The 8213-nt window shown below is 41.8% G+C and overlaps 1 pseudogene; it reads right to left on the bottom strand.

The window, feature by feature from the left end:
• Positions 1 to 947: 947 nt before the first annotated feature.
• The window catches only part of LOC142498088 (nicotinamide N-methyltransferase-like), a 29090-nt pseudogene continuing 21824 nt past the window's right edge, over positions 948 to 8213 (bottom strand).

The following is an 8213-nucleotide window of genomic DNA, read 5'->3' as shown; positions in this document are numbered from 1 at the left end:
GAAAATAAACATATACATACAGTACATACATCACTCTCCCCGCCTGCCAGGGTTTGGCCAATGGGTGGAAGAAGCGTAAAGCAAAGACATTTAGCTACAGTAGCATTATACTCTCACACCATGCAAGCTCTTATCCTACAGGTAAATGATACCCTATCAATAGGGTGTAAAGTAATGTTAATAGCCAGACTTACACCCAGACCTGCCATGTTAATCCCTGCTGCCTTCTGACCAACAATAGCACACAGCAGCACAATGGTTTATTTTCTCACAATCTTTTAAAGGCTAAAGAGCTTTTAATAGTAGGAAGCTGCAGGGAACGTATCTAGCTATTGATTAGCAGTCTTATACGGTTTGTGATGTGAGGACATTCTCAGTACTAATAAATATTCTAACATGCTCATGTTAATGGGAGGCTTTATGAAACACTGTTAAGATGGTGTTAATGCCGCTGAGGGTTCATTTCCATTCAGTAGAATTAATAAATCATTCCAATTTAGGCTAATATTTACTAAGCAGTCTTCTGCCATTAGACACTTTCCTGCACTGCAGTCAATGGACCTGAATAGTCTAAAGGTGCATTTTAGAGACGTGCAAATCTTTGCACTATGCATTTGTATTTTTTGCCAATTTTAATCAAAACTGATTCCTGTCAAAACAGGATAATACTCAGAATAAACAGATACCTGGGAACATTTTTAATTTGGATATTGAAAATATATTCAAAATATTGAAATTTGCATATTTTCTAGGTATCTCAGGTGTGTTGAGTTATGATCACAGGTATCTCACCATATATTTGATAAAACTACATTGACTTAATGCATGGTGATTAGTTCACGACCTCTGCTGTGAATAAGAGAGGGACAATTCCATATGGTTTGTGACCCTGGGGAAAAGCTCTAGTGTTTTAAGACAGAGGAATGCTTAGTAAATATGATGTAAGATTATTGGTTATTAAGCATCCCTTTCCTTGCAAGCCACAAAATACCAATATGTTCATAGTCTAACATGTGAGTATTTAATTTGCTTTTGTATTTCCCAGAACTCTTAAGGATATACCCTGTGTCTCTAAGAGCTTTCTTTGCAAACTCCTCATCATAGGTCAGTGCGGAAAACTTGTGTTGGCCAATCATGTAATATGAAATGTTGAAAAACACAAACAGGATCAGATGCCCTCCCACCTTCATAAATGATGAAATTTTTTTCAGGTTACTGAGATAACTGACATGATCTTTGCTAATAACGTCCAAGTATCAAACACTGATCAGCCCGTCTGCTTGTGGCACCACAACAGGGTCCAATGGGTTGGCTTTGGTGAAATCACATTTTACAACACGTGTGACTGCTCTTCTTACTTTTTTCTCCTCCCATCCCTCACTGAAAAACAATGAATTATTTCTTCAGATAATTTTGTAAAACATATACATTGCAGAATTACGTCTCTAGCCCTCATCCACTTTTATAACTATCATACACTGGCGACATACTTTATCCGAGCTCGGCTAGTCCCACGAATTCGGGTATACCCGGGTTTATTGAGGTTTGTGACTGTTTTCTGCCCGAGTGCATTGAGGTATTTTCCAGGCAGGGATTGAAGCATTTTATTCCCGCTGGCTGCAATACTGCACAGTATATATATATATATACTGCATTACAATTCATGAATTTATGCCATCTGGTAGACACGCGAAGCATTGCAGCCTATTAAATCCTAATCATTATCATTTAACAGATCAGCCGCCCGTCAGTCAGGCATGAACCCAGGCTGGGAAGGCAAACACAACGGGGCTTGTCAGAGGTGAGGAGGGGCGCATTCCAGGTATCTGCCAGGTACATGTAGCAAAGGAGGGGAGAAAACGGAGCACTAGATCCACGAGGCTATGCCAAAAAATGCAAGGATGCGTTCCCACAGTGCAGGCTTATTTAATGGTCAGATACAAAAAAGATACACACCAACGCGTTTCGGACTACAACAAGTCCTTTCTTCACCTTGAGAAAGGACTTGTTGTAGTCCGAAACGCGTTGGTGTGTATCTTTTTTGTATCTGACCATTAAATAAGCCTGCACTGTGGGAACGCATCCTTGCATTTTTTGGCATAGCCTCGTGGATCTAGTGCTCCGTTTTCTCCCCTCCTTTGCTACATTTGCTCTTCAACAGGCGGAGGCACAGTTAACCCGTGGACACCTGGACACCTGAGGACCCACTCTTCATCGTGGACACCTTCCCATGTGAGTCTCTCCAGGATAGTTCTGGACTTTATTCATAATGATTGTTCCTTTATAGATGCTTACTACTCAAACATCCTTACTACCGTGCATTGTGGGATTGTAGTGTTTACATGCATCTTTTGGACATTTCATATTTATATCCGTTATTGGGTTAATCCACTTTTCTACAATCAAGACATGTGTAGTGTTCGCTGTATTCTTTAGAGCACCATACAACGTTTTCATCATTGTATCTGCCAGGTACATACTGGGTATTTGCTTGAATAAAGTGTGTCGGTGCAGTATGTTTAAATTGTCTCTTTGCAACCTGATGCCAACTTAAGCAGGAAAACTGTACAATGTGGAAGGCATTGTATATATATATACAGTCATAGAGCAAGGGAGATTCAACAACAGAAGTGAGTTCCGGAACGCTGTCCCGCCTACTGTGACGTAATTCCGGGCGCGGACGGAAGGCGTCGTGAGAAGCTGCCTGCAGTGATGCCCAAACCGGCATCGATCGGAAGAGGTCCTGCAGTCTTCCACAAGTGGCACGCGTCCACCAACAGCTGCCGCCGGACCACCTTCACTATATACACCTGCCTGTATCCTGTGGACTTCTTGTAAGTAGGATTCCGGTTTTACACACCGGATCCTAGACCTGCTCTTCAACAGTTCTCTGCATTTTATTGTGTTTAATAAATTCTCTGTATATTAGTCAGCCTATCTGTTTATTGTTGTTGTGTGTGTTTGTTTGTCTATGTCTATGTGTTATATGTTTAATTCATACCTTGTTACGCTATGATTCTTTCTTCTTGTCTCCCCTGCATCATATATCATTGTTGCTGCTGAGGAGTCTGCTGTCTATTCGACTGGATCACCATTCATTGGACATTGCAACCAATCTCTGGACTTATTCCAATTCAATCCATTTGGACTATAAGGCGCCGGTCTGTATTGTTTTTCTTGTGTTTTCCACTAACTGTGTTTGGGTTAGTTTTTCCTGGCAGTCTTGCCTCATTTAGACATTTATTGTTGATCACATTGTTGTATAATAATAGTATTGCACTCTATCCACATTCATTTTTAGCGCTGTATACACCATCTTTTTCCTTTAGACAATGTGGAAGGCACTTTATGTGTAGAGACTTGGAAGCTAAAACAGACCATACAGCTATAGTAAATTTCTTTGTATTCCCATGTTCAGAGAACCTGTGTCTGTTCTGTCTATGATGCTGAATAGGTTCTATAGAAAATATGATGCATTTAACACATTATTTTTCCCTGTGCCTGTGACCTCAGTGTGATGGTAGGGAGTAGCCAGTCTTCATTATAAAGGTGAAGCCCAACTGGTTACCCCTGAAAACGTGGGTCCCTGACAGCTACTCTACGTAGCACCATAAGCCAGGCACAATGTAATGTAAATGAAATACGAGACCTGTTTGGAGTTATACATGTTCCTTGTCCCCAATAAACATGAAACTTCGGAAGTGGAGTTTTAAGTGCAATGTTTTGGGTCAAAATGTATTTCTTTTTTGTACTGTAGGAGTTTGGGGAACAAAGTTCGGGGGACAAAGTCCCGTAATTCTCTCCGACGTGCAGGCATGATTTTTGGGTATGCAAGGTGAATAACACAGGGGCTACACTGTGTCCCCCAGAATCCTGGTTTTCATACCCAAGTATCCCAGACCCATTTCCCACACAGGTATAATGTCCCCCAAGATATAAAAGTTTATTAAAACAGTGTTTTAGTATTTAATACAAACTGTATTAATGTCTATACAGTCAGCCTGGGCATCTACATAGGCGCTGGGTTTTCTGCATAGACATCAGAGTTCAAAGGAGAGAGGACGTCCAGAGGTGAAAAAAATATTTGGTGAGCGGGGAAGGGCGATATGCCAGGTCCAGAGAATAAATGGCACCCCGTTGGAACACGTTTTGGACTGCCAGACCTGGTGGAGCCTGCCCAGCGGGTGACAGTGGGTTGGCTTGGGGAAGATTATGCTCATAGGCGCGTTTCCCATTGGCCAATTCATATTTCCCACTCACCCGGCTTTTTGAGCCGGCTTGGCACGCCCCCTCCTCTGACGTCAGCAGCCAGACGAGCCCCTATTTCGATTGGCTGCTGGGGAAATTTGTCATGCTCTGACTGGTCGCCACTCCTACTTCCATGTTAAGGATAGCTTAGTGGAGGGTATGTAAGGAGACGGGGAGGTAGAGAACAAGACATTCTATGACTTGAGCCGATGATGCAAAGGTGGGCTTTTCAAAGTTGCTCTGTTTTGAATAGTAGAGCAGCCGGCTTCATTTTTGGAACTAAGAAAGCCTGCCCAGCTGAGGCTTAGTCACATGCGAAGTCCAAGTTCAATTTCTCTGAGCATTGCACGGTCTGACCTAAGGATGAATTTGCTGGGATGTCCACTCCTGGAAAGATTGGCAGCTGTCTTGAATGTTTTCCCCTTTTGAATAATCTTTCTCACTGTAGAATGATAGACTTTAAATTGTTTGGAAATGGCCTTAAAACCCTTCCCAGATTGATGGGCAGCAACAATTGCTACTGTAAGATCTTTACTGATGTCTTTCCTTCTTGGCATTGTGTTAACACACAGCTGAATGCTCCAGACCAGGAAACTGCTAAAACTTCGGCTTTTATAGAGGTGGTCACACTTGCTGATGATCAATAAAATAAAGGGCATTTGATTAGCAGCACCTGTCTGCTACTTAGCCTCTTAATTCCTATGGAAGCAGTAAGGGTGTACTTAGTTTTTCACACATAGCTTCTCCATTTTGGCTTTATTTTGTTAAATAAATCATGACATGGTGTAATATGTCATGTGTTGTTGTTCATCTGAGGTTGTATTTACCTAATTTTAAGGCCTGCTAAGGAACAGATGATTGTTATGATGTCCTGATACGTAAAACCATCGAATTCTAAGAGGGTGTACTTTCTTTTTCACACAACTGTATGTACTGTATATATTTATATACGTCACCTTTTCCCCTCAAGCTCACAGACAAACATAGCTGCATGAGAGCGATCCACAGGCTCCTGGCTCCTTTTTTAACCATTTTTCTATTTCTCTTATGCTGACATCAGATGATTCTAACATAATGATCTCTTTGATGTAATCACTGGCTGTCAGCAGCTGAGAAATTGAGGTACCAATGGTGAGATCTATCAGAGTGTCTCCTCTCACACAACCTGCAGAAAAAGGAAAACAATTATACACAAGCCTAGCAAGTGGAGAGAGCAGTATATAAACAATGCGTGTTTGTAGGAACCTTAAGGTCAGCCATGAGAATCTGTATTCTAAAGCAGTTGTGCACAATCTGGGGGGGGGGGGGGGGAGATTAACTGCGGGGTGCATGGGGTTTACAGAGGCCCCGCAAAAGTCCCGAAGGCACTTAAATTAAGTGCCGGGGAAGCGGCAAAGGACTCTGTAAACCTTTCTTACCGTGGTTCAGTCGGCATCTAGAGACGCGTCGCCATGGCAAAGCAGGATCAAATAATGCTTTGGGATCATGTGATGTCACGTTGCTATGGAAACGTGACGTCATGCGCCCAGATGCCGGGAACCAAAGTAAGGAGGAGGTGGGGTGCACAGAGAGGAGGACAGCCGGCAGGGGGGCAAAGGGGAAAAAGATTGTGCTCCCCTGTTCTAAAGTATACTGGCCCAGGTGCAGTAAGCTCTGTTATATCAGGGCAAATATAGTTAGGGTACCAACATTACTAACGGACGTTATTTCCCCTGAGTTTAACGCATACACTGGCGACACACTTTATTCGAGCTCGGCTAGTCCCACGAATTCGGGTATACCCGGGTGTATTGAGGTTTGTGACTGTTTTCTGCCCGAGTGCATTGAGTTATTTTCCAGGCAGGGATTGAAGCATTTTATTCCCGCGGGCTGCAATACTGCACAGTATATATATATATATATATACTGCATTACAATTCATGAATTTATGCCATCTGGTAGACACGCGAAGCATTGCAGCCTATTAAATCCTAATCATTATCATTTAACAGATCAGCCGCCCTCAGCCAGGCATGAACCCAGGCTGGGAAGGCAAACGCAACGGGGCTTGTCAGAGGTGAGGAGCGGCGCATTCCAGGTATCTGCCAGGTACATACTGGGTATTTGCTCGAATAAAGTGTGTCCCCTATTTTTCCCGCACTTGGCCCCCCTTATTGCCTTCCGCTGAGGGGACAAGTCAACTATTTTTGTCACCGCCTGGCCTTGCACGGGGCCGGGCGTGCACTCGTGCACACCTTTTTGTGTTTGTACATCTGAGCACCTCCTGCACTGCATCACACAGAGCACTGGAGCACTCGCACCATGGATTTTGTTTCGGTTTCGTGTTGGGTTATCGTCACCCCTCTCTCCGGAGAGCAAAGACTGAGTGCTGGCTAGTAGTCGCCATCCCTTCGGTGGAAGATTACGGTGGGTTAGTAGGCGTCAGCCGAACACCCTAAAGACTTGGACCCTCCTGCGGCACCTGCTGCACTAGGAGGGAACGAGAAGGACGTCGGACTCTTCGGAGGAAGACGTCATGTAACAGCAGGACTCCCAGGCTTCGGCTGAAGAGGACTGTCTATGGCACGGACTGGCCTACTCTCTGTAGCGGACTTTGTCACAAGTTTTGAGCACCTGGTCTCACTGGACCATGAGCACGGTTTTTGAGGTGGAATCACTTTTTTCACCACCCGGGCTACAAAAAAAAAAAAAAAAAAAAAAGCTGTCTGTGGGTGGTTTTCTTGGTATGCACCTTAACCCTGGCTGTGCTCAAAGCTGTGACCATGCAGCAAGCTTAAGCCTATAGGGAACCATGTTAAAAATGGTTTTTGAGGCAAAAAGTGACACTGTGTGCTCATTTGCATGTCATTTCCCAGAATCCCTTGCTGCAGTGGAAGTGCTGTATGCTGGGTGATAATGGGGAAAGGCGGGATTGCAGACCTGCCTAAGACATGCAGATGAGCATACAGTTGTATTTGCATATTTGCTTTCCTGTGGAGGGTTTTTGTCACTTTTTTTACTCACCATAACTTATACTGATACTGGTACTGATACCTCTACATATATATATATACATATACATATATACATATATACATATACATATACATATACATATACATATATACATATACATATATACATATACATATACATATAAACATTTACATATACATATATACATATACACATATATATATATGTGTAGAGGTATCAGTAAAAATTATTTCATCTTTGAAGATCACTAATGTTGGTCCCATGAAGGGATTACAATCTACAAGGAATTCACAGAAAAGATATTTCAACCACAGTATTAAATAAAGATTAGCAGGGTGACCACGGTTTGCTAACCACTATGCATCGTGAGAACATGTTGGTGACAAGCAATACTTATTATAGATTCAATTTATTTATGATATGTTGGAATGTCTAGTGTGTCCAAAGGTGAACTAGTGTTAAATGTAAAATATGTCTCTTTCTCTATTAGGTCTTGTGAACTAACCTACATTTAATCAATAACTTTCATCATCGTACAGCACTAACAACCAAGATGTTTTTAAATTTGTTATCCTCACATTTTGATAAGATGGAGTAAACGTATTAGCCCAGCTGAAGTTGTGCAAAATTAAGACAGCACTGCAGTTGTAGGTAATACCAATGTTATGTTGGGTTGCAGAATATATATATATATATATATATATATATATATATATATATATATATATATATATATATATAGACACAGAAGAAAAAGAAACCTCTAAAGTAGCACTCAGACAAAAATTTGCAAAAATAAGAAGGGTACTTTAATTAAATCCAAAAGATAAAAGAAATACAAACAACTGACTGATGAGCCTGCCTGTCTGAAAATAAATTGGTGGACACAAGAAAAAACAAAAAATAATCAAAAACACAGTATAATAAACCCAGAAAAAATAAAACTAAAAAATTGATGCCCTAAGAAAAACCTTGCTTACTGAGGGAAA

Source organism: Ascaphus truei, chromosome 6 (genome assembly GCF_040206685.1).
Source record: "Ascaphus truei isolate aAscTru1 chromosome 6, aAscTru1.hap1, whole genome shotgun sequence".
Lineage (NCBI taxonomy): Eukaryota > Metazoa > Chordata > Amphibia > Anura > Ascaphidae > Ascaphus > Ascaphus truei.
This window is presented reverse-complemented; position numbering and strand designations above follow the sequence as displayed.